Genomic DNA, 23,170 nt, shown 5'->3' with positions numbered 1-23,170 from the left:
GCAGTCCGATTTACCTTGCTCATCGCTCTTTATATGTACCTCCTTCATCAGCTCTTTGATAATCTGAACTTCTAAGTTTGTATGATCAACTGCCAAAGCCCTGCATCATCATGGGAGATCTCAATGGGTATACCCTCCATGGGGCAGTACAAATACGAACAATAAAGGAAAGGTTATTGAAGATTTTATTTCTAATAATAATTTATGTGTTTTTAATGATGATTCACATACGTATTTGCATCCAGCAACTGGATCATATTCTGCAGTTGATCTAGCTCTCACAGAGTCAAACATTTACAATGAATTTGAATGGTCTGTTCATGATGACTGTCGTGGTACCGATCACTTCCCTACTGTCCTGAAAAGCTATATGACCCGCTTATAACCCTCCTTTATCACGTTGGAAGTTTATGAAGGCAAAGTGGACTTTGTATAAACAATTATGTGTTGAAAAACTAAGACCAGACCACTTCAATAATGTAGCAGATTCCATCCAGTATTTTAACACACCTGAATGAATTTGCTGATCAAACAATTCCCAAGTACTCTGCAACTCCTCATATTCGTAACCCATGGTTCACTGACGAATGCAAACAAGAAAACGTTGGAAGAAAGCCGACAAATATTTTCGCAGACATCCTACTGATCATAACTTTAACAATGTAAAATTTACTAGTGACAAGGCACAGCGTTCGTATAAGCACAACAAACGCCAATCTTGGAGAAATTATGCATAAAAATTAATTCACACACGTCTAAGGTGTGGAACATGGTTCACCAAATAAAAGGCAAAGGTTCAAAATCTGCTATTCACCATATTAAAGATGGTGACAAATTAGTAACTAACAAAGCCGACATTGCAAACAGAATTGGCGAAACTCTTGCCAAAAAGTCTTCCTCGGCAAATTATGTCCCTGAATTTCAGAGATACCGGAAACACCAGGAAAAGATAAAAGTTAATTTTGATTCCAATAATGGTGAAGACTATAATGAAGTATTTTTAATACATGAGCTCCATACGGCTCTTGATCAAGCTCATGATACTGCAGCAGGTGATGACAATGTTCATTACCAGCTATTGAAACACTTGCCTGAACCATGTCTGGTCACACTTTTAGATATATTTGACAAAATATGGACGTCTGGAATTTTTACTCCTTCGTGGCGTAATGCCATTGTAATCCCTGAACCAAGCCCATGGTACTGCAGCGGGTGATGACAATATTCATTATCAGCAACTGAAACATTTGCCTGAATCCTGAATGCCTGGAAACGTTTTTAGATATATTTGACAAAACCTGGCCGGGATCACACGGATCCATCAAAGTACAGACCGATTTCTTTCACTAGCTGTGTCTGTAAAACCATGGAACGAATGGTAAATTACAGATTAAGTTGGTATCTGGAGACAAATAACCTAATTACAAATATTCAGTGTGGTTTTCGGAAGTACAATTGATCATTTAGTACGTTTAAGATCCTTCGTTAAAAATGCTATCGTTACCTAACAACACATAGTATCTATATTCTTTGATTTAGAAAAAGCATATGATACCACTTGGAATCTTAAAGGATTTACGTGATTTTGGTTTGCGAGGTCGTTTACATCTTTTTATATCACAGTTTTTCACTGACAGGCAATTTCAAGTCCGCGTGTTGTCAACCCTGTCTGATCATTATAATCAGGATCACTGTGTTCCACAAGGCAGTGTTTTGTCTGTCACGCTGTTTAGTATTAAAATTAATAGTCTTTCAAAGGTTGTAAGCGATTCAACAGATGGATCCATTTTCGCGGATAATGTTAATACTTCTTGCCGCTCTACAAATTTGCGAACTATTGAAAGACAGTCACGGATTTGTCTAAACAAAATTCATAAATGGTTTCTGGAAAACAGGTTTAAATTATCTAAAACTAAAACTAATTGTATACATTTTCGTAGGAAATACAAACCCCATGAAGACCCCAAATTATCATTAAATAGCACACTCATCAAAGTTGTGAAGGAAGCTAAATTTCTTAATCTCATTTTTGACTTGGTGATGAATCGAATCTAATAGTTTTAGGTTGCTTTTGCAGGCTCCACCATATACTATGGAGCCATAATCAAGTTTTGATCGGATAAGAGATCTGTATAAATGAAGGAGTGTAGTTTGATCCCCTCCCCACTTTGAATTGGACACAACTTTTAATAGATCTAATGCCTTCAGGCATTTAGTCTTCAGATACTTAATATGTGGTAAAAAAGTCAAATGTTTGTCGAAGATCAATCCTAGAAACTTGGCTTCCTTTACAACGTTAATTGGAGAGCCATCCAAGAACAGTTCGGGATCTTTATGAGGCTTATATTTCCGACAGAAATGTATACATTTGGTCTTTATCTCTGAAAATTTGAAGCCATTCTCAAGTGACCATTTATGAATTTTATTTAAACACATCTGCAATTGCCTTTCGATGGTAGGCATGTTTTACTACAACATGAAACGTTAAAATCATCCACAAACAATGACCCATCTATTGAGTCATTTAATACTTTCAAGAGACTATTGATTTTTATACTAAACAAGGTAACAGACAAAATACTACCTTGTGGAACTCCCTGATCCTGATTATAATGTTCAGACAGGGTTGATCCAACGCGAACTTGAAATTGTCTGCCTGCTAAGAACTGGGATATAAAATTAGGCAAACGGCCTCTCAAACCAAAGTCATGTAAGTCTAGATCTCTCAAAATACCATGTTTCCATGTTGTATCATAGGCCTTTTCCAGGTCGAAAAAGATTGACACAGCATGCTGGTTATTTACAATGGAATTTTTAACGAATGATTCTAGGCGAACCAAATGATCAATAGTGCTTCTATTTTTCCGAAAACCACACTGAATGTTAGAAATAAGATGATTGGATTCTAGAAACCATACTAATCTATTATTGACCATGCGTTCCATAATTTTTACAATCGCAGCTTGTTAAAGAAGTTGGTCTACAGTTAGATGGATCTGTATTGTCTCGGCCAGGCTTAGGTATTGGTACAACAATGGCATGACGCCACGAAGGAGGAAAGTGTCCTGTAGTCCAAATATGATCAAAAATGTTCAAAAGTGTCTCAAGACAAGCATTGGGTAAATGTTTCAGGAGCTGGTAGTGGATAGTATCTGCTCCAGTTGCCGTATCATGAGCTTGTGCCAAGGCAGTATTCAGCTCATGCAGTGAAAATACTTCATTATAGTCTTCACCATTTTCGGAATGAAAGTTGAGTTTCAACTTTTCTTGATGAGCTTTATATCTCTGAAACTTCGGAAGCTAATTTGATGAAGAAGAATGACTAGCTAAAGTTTCACCCAACTTGTTGGCAATGTCAATTTTATCTGTTAACATATCATGCCCATCTTTAAGATGATGAACGCTAGAATTGCTACCCTTGCCCTTGATTCTCTGTATCATGTTCCATATCTTCGTCATTGGCGTACGTGAATTAATTTTTGACACAAAGGTCTTCCATGACTGACGTTTACTTTGTTTAAAAGTACGCCGAGCCTTGGCATTATTTATTTTTACATTATTTAAATTGTGAACTGTAGGATGTCGTCGAAAGTACTTCTCTGCCTTTTTTCTGCTCTTCCTTGCCTGTTTACAATCATCAGAAAACCATGGTTTGCGGCATTGAGGTTTAGCAGAGGACTTGGGAACAGTTTCATCAGCGATATCATTCAGTGTATCCGAGAACAACTGAATAGGATCAGGAACATGTACAAAAAATTCAGATTTCAATTTTTCTGTACAAAGTGTCTGAAATAAAGGCCAGTTGGCCTTATTAAAGTTCCACCTTGTTGCAGGTATGTCATCAGTCGGATTTAAAGCGGAGAGAATTGTCGGAAAATGGTCACCATGGACCGACCATTGAAACTCGTTATAAATATTTGGATCTGAGAGTGATAAGTCAAGTTGAGAATACGTCCCAGTTCCAGGATGTAAATATGTGGCTGATCCATCATTAGATAGGCATAGATTATTGTTAGAAAGGAAGTCTTCAATGACTTTGCCTTTATTATTAACATTAGTACTTCCCCACAAAGGATTATGTCCGTTCAGATCACCCATAATTATAGAGGGTTTGGGAAGTTGGTCAAATAGATTCTGAACCGCCACAGAAGGTGTTAAATGAGAAGATTCTTGTAAATGCTGAAGGGCTCTGGTCTTTCTTCTCAACTTTTTCTTTTCTTTATTTGTGAGTTTCTCAACGCTCTGAGTATCTTGAGTTAAATTAAAATCAGATATTTGTCCTGGCTGACTGTACTCAGTTTGTGAAGCAGATGATCGCTGACAATCTTGTGATGAGTGAGTGGCGTCATCTAAGGTTATTTGAGAATCCTTTATCCAAGATATTTCAGTCTGACAAGATGTTGAAACGAGGGTAGCTTTTTTGACAGAAGAAGGAACAGGAGAAGACACTGTGGCAGAATAGGTAGGAACTGTTGCTGGTTTTGATTGAGCCTGAATCAGTTTCTTTGCTTCGAAGTATGAAATATAATTATTGCACTTCAGTTTCAAGAGTTTGTTCTCATACTCATATTTTGGACACGTTTTCGATGATGCCATATGCTCAACACTGCAATTGGCACACTTTATCTCATTAGTACATTCAGTGCCTCCATGGTTTCCACTACAGCGTGAGCATACTGATTTACCTGTGCAAGATCTTGCACCATGTCCAAACTTTTGACACTTGTAACACCGGAGTGGATTTGGTACATATACCTCCACTCCAATATTACAATACCCAGCCTTTATGAATTTTGGAAGAGTTGTCAGACCAAACCTGAAAAGATAGGTATTTGTTTTGACTAAAGTTGATTCATGTTTTCTGCAGAAACGTTTAACAGAAGTAACTCCCTGATCTTTCAGTTCTGCCACAATCTCATCTTCTGTCATATCGTACAAACAACGTGCCCTGTCTCTAACAATACCTCTACAGCTGTTGAGAGTTTTGTGAACAGAAACAACAACCTGGCTGTTTACAAACTGCTTTACTCCCAGCAGATTGACAGATTGTTACCTACGTAAACATTCAATCAAAAGAGAACCATTTCGTAAACGTGTGACGTTTTTTACCTCTCCACAGATACCTTGGATGCCCTTGGAGACGGCAGAAGGATTGGTATTTAAAGGATGGCCATCAGAACTTTCAATGACCAAAAACCTTGGCCAGGAATCATGTGTGAAAGTAGATATCTCTTCATCGGATGAAGAAGACATATGACGACGTTTGCTCGTTTTAGATGAACCAGAATGAGCGTTTTTAGCCATGGTGTATTAGTGTAATTCAACAACCCTGCCCCCCACCCACCATGGAGTGTCAACAAGGACGGTACCGCAGTGGAAACCAGACTGCAACACCAGGGTTACAGGGATGTCATACTCCAGAAAATATAGACTTGAAAAGCCATGGTAACTTAAAGGATAAGTGACAGACTGGTTCGGCCCATGACACTGTTCCTAAGAACAAGGAATTCAGAGGTCTATATAACCAGATTGACCCATGAGCCACCGCCTGCTGGCATAGGACTCTAGGTAAGTAAATGTATCAATAATTTGTACACTAGATTTTAAAATGACCAATACCCGAAAAATGCAAGTGCAAAATGTAAGCAATTTCTATGCACAGGGCATGGCGTGACCAGCCAAAAGATTTAATCAGGCCCATTCAACCTCCCGTCTAGGTGAAGTCAGGGCCAAAGTGGTGTGTTGAGCAACAGGAACACGGTCACAGGCCCCTGTTACCCTCAACCACCAGGATCCCTTCCTCCACCGACACAGGGCCGCAACCCACGGCAAACGGGTTGGTGGACCAAATATCCCCCCCGGGTCCACAACGGGGGTGTCGGCGAGCTCTTCGCATTACCCAGCACCCACCACGAGGAGGTGGCTGGCTCGCCACGGGTGCCTTATCCAATGTAAATTCATGACAGCAAGTAGGGAGTTACATGCTGTACTCAAGGTATGGGTTTGCACCCACAAAATCATTTTTGAAAAGCGTTTTAATTCCTATATGATTTATGTAATACGCACCTAAAACAGAGGTGACATATCTGTGAAGAGGTGATGTCCCAAGTAAACAAACATGTCAGGATTGATATCAGCACGTTCGGGTCGATCTTGAGCCACTAGCTTCAGACAGCTATAACGTGGTCGAAATTTATTAATATTGACGTCCAAAGCCTGTTATATCACTTAATTTGAAAACACTGTCTACGCTTGGGTAAATGTCTAAATGTGCTGATAATAGTGATATTTGGTTTCAAAATCACGACGACGCCCGATCGAGTGACCCAGTCCTATCAAACTGCAAACGCACATGTAGATATAATTACTGTCAACACAAGATGTAGCAGTGTAAATTCTGATACATTATCATGAAGTCATATTTCAATATTTCAGCATTTCTATGAAGAAGCAGGGCCCACTTATGAATACTCCGACCCACTACCGGTGGATGGAAGCACCCCGTTCAAGTCAAGGAAGAAAAGGAGAACAACGTCAGAATAAATTTATATTGTCAAAAGATTTTGAGGGTTTGAAACAAATGCTTTGAGGCAGCAACTTATTGTTTACAACTGGCAGTGACGCTTAATGATTTAGATTTCACACAGTTGTCAAAATATTGTTTTATTTAATTCAGACAATTCATCTTGAAATTCTTGATCAATCATGGTTTATCTGTTTTTGTCATTGAATTTCAGCACTGTGAAGGTAGACGCTTTTGCAGCTGCACATGCTGTTGATGTTTCTGTGCTGGAGCACAGCATTCGTCCTGTACCTGCCCAAAAGTATTCACCTTTACCACTTCAACTCAGTGTGAATTAGTTGCAATAAGTTCAGATTTTACTCAGACTGAGGAAACTGGCATATTGCCTAATTCTACATAGATGAAATTCATGTCGTTATGCTCTTCACATCGTTGATAATGTGTATTGAATTGAACAGGTAAATCAAAAAGTAACCAAGAGGATCAGAGGAGTCGGGGTCCACATCAACGCTCAGTTGCTTATGCAGAGCAGGTGAATTATTGCTTTTGAATGGTATGAATGCCATGTACGCGATAGAATTCAACCAATTTGTTCATTAGTTCCATCTGTTTGGCAATGTCAGGGTATATTCGCTCACAAAATGTACCTTTTCGTGTGTGCACCACATATTCACAAAATGGAGCCCCTGTAACAAGAAGCTGACCCTGAATTTGGACATAATGGTCACGGTCCTTATCAAGTGTCAGCTAATCATCTTGTCCCACTCTTAAGCTTAACTTTGCTACTTTATTTGCAGCCTCCCTCAAGGGTAAATCTCTTGCTGTATTTGGACATTTAATTTCCATGATGCCTGTTTGGCCCCTATCACACACATTACCATCAGGTGTAGCAGCTGAGAAACTCAGCTTTGGGTTGATGACTAGTCCACAGTCATGGACATGAACGTTCATGTGGTTTTCAGTGTAGGCTCTATGAGCAGCCTCCTCACTCCAATTGCCATATGCTGTTGGGGCCGGTGAAAATGTCAGACTTAGGTTGTTTTGGAATAATAACAGAGGTATATGCAGCTCGAGAAGCTCTTTCCGGTGGTATTACGGTTGCTGGGGTATGAGTTATAGTTTTCAAGAAAATAGCTTTTATAATCTGATACTCAGTGCCAAAATGACCTAAGTCAGACTCAAGTTGCTTTGGCTGACAACAGTCATGACTTAGTTTGTTTTGGCACGGAATTGTCGTAGACTCTTCCGGAAGGAGGTAGAAAAGTCTTCCCCCGTGAGGATACCAAGCAAACAAGCAACTCAAATTAAGGACAATTCAGGACTTGAATCTGTGTATAAATTATATAAAAATGATAATTCATGATTGCAAATATGTGACTGAATGGTGAAATTATTAATTAAGACTTGTAAACTCCACTCCTGTGACTTAGGTTGTTTTGGCAGGGAATAGATCAAACATGTTGATAGGATGTTTTATTCCTTCTAAATGGGTTCAAAGAATAATTAACATGGTTTGAAGTGGGAGATGAAAAGTTTAAGAACTATTACATGTTTCATTTTTCAAATCTTTTGTTTTGGGGTAGTAGCATCTTGCTATTTATTGATATTTATTGCCTTTTACGCATTCTGAAGTACAATGAAAACTTCTGTTTCTTTCTTGTTTCTGATGTTGTGACAAATGGTCTCCCCACTGCAGCTTTGAGAGAGACTTTTTAGTACCCTGAACGGACAATCTTATTTAGGGATTTAGCTACCGTCCGTAGACGCTGTAGAAGCCCGTCACTTTGGGCGAGATACATCTATCTCAGTCTTCAAAGTTGAGTTTGCCTTTCAAGATCAGATGAAAGTTATGGGTTTTCCAACTATATAATACCACTATGTACCAATGTGGAGATGTCCGGGGTACACGTCCTGATAAAAACTTTGCATGTGCTAAAAACGCTTTAAAAGGAGTAAGAATACACTCAGGGAATTAGTATATACTGAAGAAGTAAGATTACACTGAAATAATCACAATATAGTGAAGGAGTAAGAATAAACTGGGGGAATATGAATATACTGGAGGAGTAAGAATATACTGGAGGAATAAGAATATACTGGGGGAATATGAATATACTGGAGGAGTCAGAAAATACTGGAGGAGTATGGATACACTGGAGGAATCAAAATATACTGGGGATATAAGAATACACTGGAGGAATAAGAATATACAGGAGGAGTAGGGATACACTGGAGGAATCAAAATATACTGGAGGAGAAGGGATATACAGGAGTAGTAGGGATACACTGGAGTAAAAATATACTGGAGGAGTAGGGATACACTGGAGGAGTAAAAGTATGCTGGAGGAGTAAGAATACACCGAAGGAGTAAGAATGAACCGAGTAAGAATGCATTGATGGATTAACACTACACTGAACAAGTAAGAATACGCTGACGAGGTAAACTTACGCCCCGAAAGTTTGTGTCCCTCGAAAAAATAATAACTCGTTCTCTATAAATTCTTGTCTTTCAGCGAAGCATATACATTGTATTAAATTTACAATGTAAATGCAAGAATTCAGTCAATCTTTGATAACTGATGCACTTCGGGATTCTTATTTTCTATTGTGTATTCACCTCACTGCTATCAAGTACATGTCCTCACTATATCCCATATATTCTTATCTGGCCATCAGCATCCATACAACCAGTGTGCTAGTCAAAAAAAAATTTGTTCAGCATCATCAAATTTTTAATGAAACGATTTGTTCCATACTCCGTGACGTTGCTTGTGATTGAGATCATGTTATCACAATGTCATCTTGTTCTAGTGACAGTAATAATTGAATAGGGAACTGCATATCACATTAGGCTTGCATGCCAATACCAGGACCTATTCTATTGTTATCATATAGCATTGAAATAGATAATAAATAAAATTTATAGTTACAATCATAATCAGGGTAATTTACATTGAATTAATCAAATTAGTTAAGTATATTAGTGACTTTAGTTTATTTTGGCATGCAACTTTTCTGACTTAGGTTGTTTTGCCATGGAAACTTGTGCTGACTTAGGTCATTTTGGCAGGAAATGAAGAAGTCAAAAATGATTTTTTTGCAATATATTTTTTGCAATATTTATGAAAACTCGTGTAACGACTCACAATCCTCCATTGTATGTTTCGTGTTATGAGTAAAGCCAATTTCCGTCTCCACATCTATAGTAAAAATGAAAATACTGTTTTTCGTCTCTCCTGTAAAGTTGAAAAAAATGACTCGGTTGTTTTGGCATGCAACACTGTCTGTCAGGTTTTTTGGTAGCTTAACAGCAATTTGAAATTGTATCTTGGTACCACCACTTTGCCAACTGACGTTTTTACTTATCACAATCCCTTGACTTTTCTTCACAAAATGAATAGCAAGAATCAAAGACTTGTGAGGTGCAGTTTGACCTTTCTCTGTCTCAAAACAATAAGTCTTGATCATATTTTTCAAAGTTTGATGAAACCTCTCTAAAGCTCCCTGTGACTCTGGATGATAAACACTAGACTTAACTTGTTTAATACCTAACTGGAACATAGCTTTTTGAAACACCTTAGACACAAAATGTGAGCCCTGATCAGACTGAACAACATCTGACAAACCAACTAAGGTGAAAAACCTGATCACAGCCTTGACAATCACAGAAGCAACAATCCTACGAAGCGGAATTGCCGCAGGAAATCTAGTAGAAGCACACATAATTGTGAGTAAATACTACCAGACTTAGTCTTAGGTAGTGGACCAACACAACCAATAGTAACTCCACTGAAGGGTTCCTCAAAAGCCGGTATAGGTTTCAAGCGAGCGGAAGGAATTTTTTCTGATTTGGTTTTCCAACAATTTGGTATGCATGACAGGTCTTACAAATTCAGCGATATCTTGTCTCAAACTGGGCCAAACAAAATTGCCAAAATTTTCTCACAGGTTTTGTTTACACCCAAATGACCTGCCATAGGACTTTCATGTGCTAATGAAAGTACATGTTTTCGAAATAATTTTGGTACCACAATTTCATGGAATAATTTCCATTCATCCTCCGCAGGAACATCCGGCGACCTATATTTCCTCATCAGAACACCATCCTTGTAGTAATACGAAACTGTAACCTTGCTAACCTCCTCAACAAAAATAGCCTTACTAGCCAACTTCTGCACTTCAAAATCCTCACCCTGTGCACTAATAAGGTGCTCTCTGGAAAGAATGTGATCACCACCTGACAAACTATCTGACTTATCGAGAACTCCTGAAAAGCTACTACTCTTTGAAGATAAGTCCTTTGTCTCCACCTCACACAAAGAATGATCCATAAACGTACGTGACAAATCATAAATGGTATCATTTTGCAAAGAAGTTTTGAAGAAATGCCTTTCAACATTGAACGAGTCACTGCACAAGAGGGGCAAATACCCGTAAATTTATCCTCAAACTTTTCTGTACTATCTGAACTCTCCAGCGAAACAGTGACAATAGGATCAGCGCTAACTCTAGCCCCCATAAGATCATTACCGATCAACAAATCGACACCCGGAACTGGGAGAGAGTCAAGATCACAACTTTCACCTCACCTGAAATCAGATCTAGGGTCAAATTCACAAAGTGGAGAGGAGCAGAAGAATTGCCACCTATACCCTGAAGCAAAACATCTGAGGTAGCTGCAGACTCATCAGAAAAAGACAAAATATCCCTCAAAATCAGAGATTGAAGAGCTCCAGTATCCCTCAAGATAATAACGGGCTGTGGGGTAGAATTATCTCCATAAGTGACACAGAATCCTTATATACAAAGGGCAAAAACTCCTTCCGAACTACAGAATCTGGAGACTTACTCTCACAGACAAAACTCTCCTCAGAACCACGTGGAAAGAAGGGCTTGGGTGCAATGGACACAAAAGCATTTGAGGAACCTGTAGCCTGATTTTTAATAAACTGGAGTTTGTAACATGCTGACACCAAATGACCTGGCTTCTTACATTACGCACGAACAGGATCAGAACCACTGGTAGTCTTAGGTTTAGACTGAAAAGTATGTGACTGCTTGCCACTAGAATATGACCCTGTTCTAACACCACTGTAACCTGCACGTCCGGAAGTCTTACCCGGGGCAAAGCCCTTTTGGCCAGAAAACTTTGTATTGCCCGGAGACTTGTGAGTCAAACAATAATCATCTGCCAACATTGCTGCCTTATGTAAGTCATCAACCTTTTGTTCATCCAAATACGTCTGAAGGTCATGAACGCTCTGCTTGAAATCTTGAAAACACCAACTGCCTCAAACCATCAAAGTCTGTGACCTCCTTAGACCCACACCACCTATCAAACAATGTTTACTTTTCTCTAGCAAACTCTACAAAAGTCTCATTGTCCCTTTTGTGAGCATTTCTGAATTTCTGACGATAAGCCTCAGGCATTAACTAGAAGCTTTCAAAACTCTTCACAAGATCATAATCTGTGCTTTGTTGTACTGACAAAGCTGAATAAGCATTCCTGAGCTTTAACCCTTCAAAACAGTTTGCAATAACATAGTCCATGACTCCCTAGGCCACTTTAGATTTTCTGCAACCTTCTCAAAATGTAGAAAATATTTGTTTACTTCTTTCTCATGAAAAGGAGGTACAAGCCTAGCATGCCTTGCATTGTCAAAAGTGGGAGAATCTCAGGTCTGAGAAGGGTTTCAAGTTTTTTCAGAGCAAATTCTCTATCAACTTGCAATTTCTTCACCTGTATTTCTTTTGCCATCTCATTTCCATCTTTTACAATTCTGCCTGTTTTTTTTATTTTCTTTCTTTTGTATTTGTACCTTCCTCTGGCACCATTTCCAAAACATCATCTTCAAAAACTCCCTAATCAATATAATAATTCAACACAAATTTAAAAAGTCTGAAATTTCCTCATTGCAGGTTTGGCATCAAGTTTGAGATGTGAAGAAATCTGCAATTCAATGACTTCCTCAACTGACTAATTGTCTCAGAGTCAGGGGACAATACAAACTTCTCAAGTTCAAACACCATTTTGCTGGTTCAACAATTGACTTGTTACAAAATTGCAGATATTTGGAATATATTTCACAAAAGGTCTCAAATGTCAAATGAGCCCCCAATTTCGTTACGGTTAAGAATTTACAGTGACAAAATATGTAAGAAATCCCCCGTGAACCAGCAAAACAGAACAAAGACAAGTCGTGTAAACGTTCAAACATTATTATTAGCAAAGAGAGCAAGGTATACTAAGTCACAAGTCAATAGTCACAATGTTGATTACAAATACAATTCAAGAGAGGCAAAGTCTAAGTCAATGGGTCACGAAAATATCAAACTCACTATATAGCCATTTCCCGAAAGATTGGCAATCGTCAACACTGTATATAATGCCCTCGAATAAGTCTCCCGGAAGTAAACTCATCGAAAACTAGGAGCAGATAAATTCCGGAAAACCAGAATCTTAAAAGTGTTGACCATCTATTAAAACGAAATCTGACCCATCATAATTAATATTCAAAACACTAAATGTTGTGACCCAGTAATAATAATTACTTAATTAATAACAAAAATATACAGAAAATACACACTCGCAACAATGCATGTATGTATGCATGTATGTATGTATGTACATTTTGCCATAGTCATTCTGCAAGAAGTTTCTCATATTATTACATGTTATTTTATTAATGATATGATAGTAACAGAACGTTTTTGACTTGTCTTTGATCTGTTTTGCTGGTTAACAGAGGGTTTCTTACATCATTTGTCACGGCACATTTCTTGACTGTAGCAATATTACCTGATAATACTCGACAAATAGAAAAACGACCTGTATCACTGATTATTTAATCTGGAAGAGCATGACGTCAGGTAAGTGAATATTTCACTATTTTTGAAAGACCATCATCAACAGTTACTCTTTCCATTTCTCACCGCTGTCTCTAGCAAAGTGAAAGTTGCTGTTCGATCCACTCGTTTGACATTCATGCGAGAATTAAGCAAGCGATGTTCTGTAGTCAGAACATAATCTGTGATTATTCATGCTGAGGTTACTGATGTTGGTACTATTGAAGAACATTATATATGTTAGTTTATAACATTATATAAGTAAGTTTAATATGACATTGTCTCCTTCTAGAGACTAGTGAAGAGTACTGACAGTTCGAATATTGTCCATAAATTTAACAAGTGAATCTTAAATAAACGATGGCTATGCCATAACCAACAATTACCATCGTTGAATCACTGAGCAAATGAGAGCTGAAACGGTAAACTCCTTCCCTTACTGTAGTGGCCTCCTAAATGGACTTAGTGATGATGGTTTCAGGATAACTGTCGACAGAATCATCAGAGGGTACATACCTCGTGCGTACCTCTGACAGTAATCACCATGAAAACCTTTGACACAGAGGCAAGTCCGGTTCTGAGGAAAGAAGGTCCCCCCATTCTCACAAGGATCCACCTGTTGAGTAAAGTACAGAGGATATCACAATGTCAAGCATGATGGCATAACTGCAGTTGTTACTGCATGTAGTGTAAACGATTTTGAGTGAGTGAGTGAGTGAGTTAATATTTACCGTCACATCGGCAGTATCTCAGCCATATTGTGACGAGAACATTTAATTCTGAAATGAAATATATGCCTATTATAAAACCTGTCAACGAAGGACAGTAAAACAACTAGAACATCACAGAGCAGAATATAAAATTAGTAACTATACCTAAAACAATTTACCTATAGAGGAAATACAATATAAAAATGGGCTATAGATTGCTAACAACTGAAGGCAGATCACCATACTAGGGACCATGGGAACTTACAGCATCTTTGCTACCTGCGTGGACCCTAGCTGGATTTACATCATCCCCTCAGTCGTCAGCAATTCGGGAAATCTAGCCATTCAGTAAAAAGATACTTATTCTACGATTAAAAACATGGAAATTTAGAATTTACTTTGAATGTTTGTGGACTTACGTACCCTCTCAGGAGGACAATAGTTTTACGGTACTTCAATTCCCCTTTGAGGATACAGCCACTAACAAGCACAGTTACCAATTTAAACTTCCAATAATAAAAAATATCGATTTACAATTCATTTAATAAATCTAATTCTTTTAAAAATCCAATAATTAAATGAGAACTGATATTAGTAAAAAGGTCCTTCATACTACGTGATTTAAAATAGGTATCCCTTGTGATGGAATATTCCACGCAGTCAAGGAAGACATGCTTGACCGTGATTCTTTCATCACAAGGGATACAAGATGGAGGATCCTCACCTTTCAAAAGGTATTTATGCGTACATCTGGTGTGACCAATACGACATCGTCTCATAATGACCTCTTCAAATCTGGACTGACGGCCCAAGTAGGTGTAACCAATATACGGTTTTATTTCATATAATTTATTCATACCTACTTGAGTGTCCCACTTCCTCTGCATCAGATCACATATATACGTTCTAATGCAAGCTTTGTAATCAGTGTATGGAATAAGAAGTGGCGTCACAGATTTGTTGAGTGCTGCTTTAGCAGCAAGGTCAGCCAGTGTGTTACCAGAAATGCCAACGTGGCTGGGTAACCAACAAAAGACAATGTCGTATTGGCCAGTAGCAAGATCATTTTACAATTCAATAATTTCTATTAAAAGTGGATGTTTACAAGAAATATTTTTAATCGCCTGAAGACAAGAAAGAGAGTCTTAATAAATTATATATTGTTTACGTTTAGGATGTCTTTGAATATATTTAAGAGCTGTTAATATGGCGTTTGCTTCTGCAGTAAAAATAGAGCTGTTATCTGGAATTCTAGAAGATATTGTTCTGGATCAAATGACAGTGGCACAAGCTACTGCACCACCGTCCTTGGAACCATCTGTAAATAAGGGTTTATGGTTGCTATATTTAGCTTCTAATTGATTATATTCTTGTGTATATTGTAATTCATTCGTTTCTGATTTTTTAAATGAAGTTAATGTTAGGTCGACTTGTGGTCTTACCAGTTGCCAAGGAGGAGAAGAAAGAAGACGGGAAGGCGATATATTCTCCAGCACAATGCCGACAGAAGAAAGAAAGGGTTTAATTCTGTGCCCTAGAGGCGGGACAAGAGAGGACTTTTTGTTATACAAATCCTCATAAAGCGGATTGAAAACACAGTTATGGGCAGGGTTAGATTCATTAGAATATAATTTAGTAATGTTTTGTAAAGACAGTTTTATACGACGTTGTGTAAGAGATGGTTCATCGGCCTCAACGTATAGACTATCAACAGGGGAGATTCTAAAGGACCCAAGACAAAGTCTTAGACCTTGGTGGTGGATAGAATCAAGAAGTTTAAGGTTGCTTTTGCAGGCTCCACCATATACGATGGAGCCATAATCAAGTTTTAAACGGACGAGTGATCGATATAAGTGCAAGAGAGTAGTTTGATCCCCTCCCCACTTTGAGTTGGAAAGAACTTTCAACAAATCAAGTGCCTTCAGGCATTTAGCTTTAAGGGATTTAATGTGCGGTAAGAAGGTTAAATGAGAATCGAAAATAAGTCCCAAGAACTTGGCCTCCTTTACAACTTTAATGGGAGTGCCATTTAAATATAGTTCAGGGTCCTTATGTGGCTTATATTTTCTACAAAAGTGTAAACAATTAGTTTCAGACTGAGAAAATTTAAAGCCGTTTTCAAGACACCATTTATTTATTTTGTTTAAACACAACTGCAATTGGCTTTCAATAGTATGCATATTTTTACCGCGACAAGAAATATTAAAATCATCCACAGAAAAGTGATCCATCAATGGAATCGTTAAAACCTTGGATAAACTGTTTATCTTAATACTAAATAATGTGACAGACAATATACTGCCTTGTGGAACACCCTGATCCTGATTATAATGGTCAGACAGGGTTGAACCCACTCGGACTTGAAACTGTCTGTCTTTTAATAACTGTGACATGAAATGAGGTAAACGACCTCTCAACCCAAAATCATGTAAATCCTTTAAAACGCCATGCTTCCAGGTGGTATCATACGCATTCTCGAGATCAAAGAATATCGATACAGCATGTTGTTTGTTTACTATAGCATTTTTGACAAAGGATTCTAAACGTACCAAATGATCAATGGTACTTCTATTCTTCCGAAAACCACAGTGAATATTTGTAATGAGGTTATTGGTTTCCAGATACCAAATTAATCTGTTATTTACCATTCGTTCCATGGTTTTGCAGACACAGCTGGTTAAAGAGATCGGTCTGTAATTGGAAGGATCAGTATGATCCTTACCAGGTTTGGGTATAGGGATTACAATGGCATTACGCCAAGAAGGAGGAAAGTTTCCAGATGTCCATATTTTGTCAAATATATCTAAATGTGTGACAGACATGGTTCAGGCAAATGTTTCAGCAGCTGATAGTGAATATTGTCGTCACCCGCTGCTGTGTCATGAGCTTGTTCAAGAGCAGTATATAGCTCATGTAATGAAAACATTTCATTATAGTCTTCACCGTTATCCGATTGAAAATGAATGCTTGTCTTCCCCTGTTGTTTCTGATATCTCTGAAACTCAGGGACATAATTTGCTGATGAAGAATTTTTGGCAAGAGTTGCGCCAATTTTATTTGCAATTTGACATTTGTCACTAATTAAATTATCACCATCTTTGAGATGGCGTACGGCAGATTTTGAACCTTTACCTGTAATTCTTTGAACCATGTTCCATACTTTGGACACTGACGTGCGTGAATTAAGTTTGGAGACATAATTTCTCCACGATTGTCGTTTGTTTTGTTTAAAGGTACGACGCGCCTTTGCATTCAGTATTTTGAATTTGTCTAGGTTATGGACAGTTGGATGACAGCGAAAATAATGTTCTGCCTTTTTCCTCGCTTTTCTGGCCTGTCTACAATCTGCATTGAACCACGGTTTTCGTACATGTGGAGTCGTAGAGGACTTATACACTCATCAGCTATTTTATTTAGAATGTCAGCAAAAGTTTGAATTGGATCAGTTATATCACTGAAACATTTAGGTCGCAGTTTTGATTGACACATACTTTGATATAAAGACCAGTTAGCCTTCGAAAAGTTCCATCTTGTAAACGATGGAGAATCGGATGGAGTAATTTCTGAGAGGATAGTTGGGAAGTGGTCACTTCCACACAGGTCATTATGAACTGACCAATCAAATTCATTGAGGAGGTTAGAATAGGCAAGAGATAAATCCAGAGAAGAATAAGTGCCAGTTGCAGGATGCAGATAGGTGCTTGAATCATCATTAAATATGCACAGGTCATTAATTGAAATGAAATCTTCAATTCTTTTGCCTTTAGTGTTAGTGTTAGTACTGCCCCAGAGTGGGTTGTGACCGTTTAGGTCACCCATAATAACACATGGTTTTGGGAGTTGGTCATAGAGTGATTGAAGGTCAGTATCTTGAAGTGTTGAAGAAGGCGGAATATACAGAGAACATAGTGTAAATGCTACACCCAGAGTCAGTCGCACTGCAACAGCTTGGAGATTAGTGTTTAGTATAACAGGGCTATGAATAACATCTTGCCGTATAAGAATAGTAGACCCTCCAGTGGTCCTATCACCCGGAGGGGAAAGAGAATGATAGGCGTTAAAATTATCTGTCTGTTTCAGATGTGTTTCATTCAAACAGAATGCGGATGGTGTGAGATCCTGGACTAAAAGCTGTAGTTCATTGAAATTAATTCTTAGACCTCTGCAATTCCACTGTACGATATTAGTTAAATGACCTATCTTTTAGGTGGATGGATAGGGGATCTACCCCTTTCTTTTTTTAGGGCGACAAACTATGTGCCCTGGGATGGATGTTTTCTGACACATCCATGTCCTCCAATGAACCATATTTGTTAAATAATTGAAGATGGTTCTCCGAACCCTTTGAAGCTCTGACACCTTTTTTCACTGTTTCTGCCCTAGTCTTGACTGTATTTTTAACTATTTTCTTTGAACTTGTTTCTGGACGAGTCTTCTGAGTGGACTGAGGCAATGACTGTGATTCATCCTGAACTTGAATCTGACTGTTTATACATGGTTCCGAAGTCTGAGTAGACTGTTCTTCAGGTATAAGAAGGTGAGGGGTGTCAGCTGTCACCCAAGTCAAATCTGTTTGACACTCTATGGAAAAACTAGTGACTGCCGAATTTACTCTTGACAAACTTTCAGACGGTGTCTTATTGACTGATGCATATGAACCATTGGGTACTGTTGATTCAACAATCTTTTTAGCATGAGCGAAGCTAATATTTTAAGTAAATTTAACTTTGTTGATTTCCATTTGTTTCTCCATACTGTACAGTCAAAAGGATGAATGATTACCGGAACAGTTTGTGCATTTTTTTAACGTACTTTCACAATCTTCAGTTACGTGTGAAGTCTCGCTACAGTGAGCACATGTTATTGGCTTTGTGCACGTGCTGACACCATGACCATATTTTGGGCATCTGAAACATCGCAAAGGATTTGGAATGTAAACATCAACTGACATAGTGCAGTAACCAACCTTGACACACTTAGGAGGATTTGGTGAAGAGAAGGAAAAGAGGTACCTATTTGATGGAATGACATCATTATTTTTGCGGGTGGTGAATCGCTTGACATATGTGACTCCCTGATCCTTCATTTCAGAAACGATGTCCAGTTCTGACATTTCGGCCAACAAGCGATCCCTGTCTCTAATGATACGTTTGCTGATGTTCAGTGTTCTGTGTTTAGTAACTGAAACCTGGATTCCAGCAAACGTTTCTGTATTCATCAAGTTAGTGACTTGTTGTTTCCTGCTGCATTCAATCCGAAAAGATCCTGAACGCAAACGTTTTATATTCTTCACCTCACCTGCAATGCCATATATGCCCTTAGAGATTACAAAAGGGTTTAGTTTCAGTGGTGTCTTGTCTACAGTATTGAGAACCAGGAAACGTGGCCAATTGTCTGTTGAGTTGGATGGCCTCTGTTCATTATCATTGTCGAGCTGACGTTTGGTATTTTTTGTAGGGGTTTGGTAGTCCATGGTAATATTATTTTGATTCATCATCCGGGCTCCCTAAGTGGGTTTCCTACTTGCAGCACCAAGGATACCCGGATGATATACTCCAGCAGAAAAATTAATAATTAATAATTGTACCAGATTGGCCCATGAGCCACCGCCTTCTGACACTGGCATCTAGGCAAATTTTCTCAATTTAAAAAGAAACCACATGTATCATGGCATATGTCTATATGTATATCTAAATATTCTGTTGAAATTAATACCAAGCCAAACAATGATCGAGCAATGAAATTTAGTGCTCAGGGCTCGACATGACCAGCCGATTGGTTGAACCGGGCCCATTCAACCACCCGTCTAGGCGAAGTCAGGGCCAAAGTGGTGTATTTAGCAACAGGAACACAGTTACAGGCCCCTATTGCCCTCAACCACCAGAATCCCTTTCTCCGCCGACACAGGGCCGCACCCCACGGCAAACGGGTTGGTGGACCAAATCAAATGTTTAACAAGGGTTGACGCTCTTGGGACCGAAAACACGTCATGTGCTAAGAGTAATATCAACACATTCGTGTGCTAAGCATTTCTTGTACAGTTGCAAGTGATGCAAAATGGTGGAGTGAGTGAGTGAGTTTAGTTTTACGTCGCACTTAGCAATATTCCAGCTATATGGCGACGGTCTGTAAATAATCGAGTCTGGACCAGACAATCCAGTGATCAACAACATGAGCATCGATCTGCGCAATGGGGAACCGATGACATGTGTCAACCAAGTCAGCTAGTCTGACCACCCGATCCCGTTAGTCGCCTCTTACGACAAGCATAGTCACCTTTTATGGCAAGCATGGGTTGCTGAAGGCCTATTCTACCCCGGGACCTTCACGGGTACAAAATGGTGGATGTTTGACATTCAGTCAAATAGTGGATGGGTTTGACAACTTGGTCCAATGCACAAACCAAACAGGCAGTGACTTCCAATCACTGGCTTGCTGGCATGGAGTGTATTTGGAACCTTTATACACGTATTGCCAATGATCACTAAAACAGTTTCGCTGCTCAGAATCCATATTGTCCGTAGATGATCTTTACTTGTACAAACTGCGTATCCAAGAAGGCAATATCGCTGTTTCTCCTATTTCGAGGTCCGTCAATGGTACGGCCCCGAACATTTGCTGGGCGCCATGGAAAACCTTACCATTACACCTCTTTAGAATAGGCCCATATACAGTCTAAGAAGCCTCATCTTGTCCTTATTGATAGTCAATGGTTTTATGAACGCTGACATTAAATAAATAAATAGGGTATCCATTACACATACATTACAACACGAACTGAATAAGTCATACAATCTGGCACGAGCATAACACCCCTGTATCCCCGGTGTACGCATCTTGGAGATCTGGTGGATATGGACACCGTCCTTGTAGACATTCCGTGGTGGGTGGGGAGCAGAGCTGCTGAATACGTTCCATACCTTTACACCATCAAATGCTGGTTAATCTCGTAGTGAAATAGAGGGAATTAGATTCCACAACTGTAACAAGTTCTTCTGACAGTGATTATTGCGTAAATGCGTTTGCTATTTTAAAGGCTGTATCTGGTATTTAAGGTGACGTGAAGAACATCACATGCATTCGTAGTGGTTCACTTCTTGTGGAGTGTGCACGGATACAGCAATCACACAATTTGTTCTCCATCAAAACATTTGCCAATACTGGGGTTGCTGTGTCTGTGCTCAGAACATTCCTGTTGTGTCATCGTTCGTGAATGAGCTAGATGACTTGCTGACATGACTGAAGAGGACACTGCCACAGAGCTAAAACATCAAACAGTGACGGCAGTAAAACGTTTTACTGTAAAGTCAAGAGAGATGGTGTTATCATTAATACCAATAACAATCTCACATTCCATCGTCAATTAAAGCAGTTTGTATGTCCCCGATCTACTCTGGTGTTATAAATGTCAGAAGTCTTGTCGCAACTCCGATGTGTCCTCGTTGTGCAGCTCACCACGAGGACACAGATTGTCAACAAGATCACAAGTGCGGAAAGTGTGATGGTCAGCATCCTGCGTCATCCAGGTGTGTGGCAAAAAGAGTTTGAAATCATGAGACTTAAGTGTGAAAACAATATATCATACTTTGAAGCAAACAAAAGAAATCTGTTACCAGTCTAAACATCAACTCCATCCACTGTCACTTACTCAGGTGCTCTGTAGCGACGTGCTCTAGATCCTGTGAGACAGCCTGGACATAGGTCATTGTTGGGTTGTACGACACCGCAACAGTGTCGTCTCATTACATTATTGGCACTATCGTTACAGCATCTTCCATTATTCGGGAATTGCGTACTCTCAGTGGGCGAGGATTTTCACACTCAACCGTTTAACACTGACTCCATGAAGCCCTCCTGAAAGCAAGTCGGCATTTCAAGAATGTCACCCTTACAGCTCACAACAGGCACCAAAGACTGCCAAGGGCTAGCCAGCACGAGGGACGGCCTTTGCGCCACTGACGTTGCACCATATCCTCAGATGAGGCAAAGTATTGCCTCAGATTCACAGATGGCAGAAAACGTTGTTGGCGTCATAATAGTTGTGAGCAGTATGCCAGAGCAGCAATTACTGACCATGATCGATATAGGGGTGGTAGTGTCATGGTTTGGGGTGGGTTTACACATGACAGACGATCAGATCTGTTATCGTTAATGGATCCTTGACTGGTCCCTGATACGTTGATGAAATCCTGTCGTAGTTCCAATGGCTAGACTCATCGGCAGGAATTTTGAATACCAAGATGATAATGTCAAATCATGTCAAGGCCAAATTGTCACAGCTTATGTCCGACGAGAGGGCATACAGACATTGGACTGACCCTCTAAATCCCCAGCTTGGCTCAGGTCTCCAAGAGGAATGGCGACAATTCCACGGGCAACCATCCGGTAATTAATCAACAGCATGCCATCAAGATGTTGTGAATGTGTTGCCCAACATAGTGGAGTGACTGAGTTAAGTTTTACGCCGCTCTTAGCAACATTCCAGCCATATGAAATATAAATAATCGAGTCTGGACCAGACAATCCAGTGATCAACAACATGTTACCTGTACCAAAGACTTTAATAGCCTGTAGGGAAGAAAGTGAGTGTGAAAATATATTTTTCCTGTATAAATTTATTTAGTATGTATATTAAATAAAATTTATGTTGAAGAGACATTAGTATTGCATTTCCTTATATCATCTGGTAATTAAAACTATCACCCGGTAATTGATAGAATATAGTTCTTGATCCAATGACAGTAGCACAAGCCACTGTGCCACCATCCTTTGATCATCTGTAAATAATTGTAAATAAATGTATTATACTTTGAACGAGAGTGTATTTTCTGTAATTGTGCTATTGATTATGTGATAATTAATAGTATGTCACAATGTGTATAGTTTTGAGTGATAGGTATTATGGGTCACATTTCGTATCATAAACATTAAGTGCCATTAGTATTTTATCGACAGGTAGTTCTCCAGAGTTACCTCCCTTCGATGATGTTTTTGACTGAGTTCAGCATGAGTGAGTGAGTTAATGGCGATGATCGCACCCTGCTCGAATGTTCAGGAATCAGTGACTTTGTATATAAAAGCTGATTGTGTT

At 39.0% G+C, this 23,170-nt stretch overlaps 1 long non-coding RNA gene across 1 annotated transcript in view; it reads left to right on the top strand.

The window, feature by feature from the left end:
• LOC137282314 (uncharacterized) overlaps positions 1 to 5,160 on the top strand; it is a 322,596-nt gene extending 317,436 nt beyond the window's left edge. The window contains exon 3 of the long non-coding RNA XR_010956799.1: positions 5,120 to 5,160. This is a non-coding gene — a long non-coding RNA (uncharacterized lncRNA). The remainder of the gene's footprint in view (positions 1 to 5,119) is intronic.
• The last annotated feature ends 18,010 nt before the right edge of the window (positions 5,161 to 23,170 follow it).

This window comes from Haliotis asinina, chromosome 4 (assembly GCF_037392515.1).
Source record: "Haliotis asinina isolate JCU_RB_2024 chromosome 4, JCU_Hal_asi_v2, whole genome shotgun sequence".
Taxonomy (NCBI): Eukaryota; Metazoa; Mollusca; class Gastropoda; order Lepetellida; family Haliotidae; genus Haliotis; species Haliotis asinina.
Note: the sequence above shows the minus strand (reverse complement) of the source record. Positions and strands in the feature narration are given on the sequence as shown.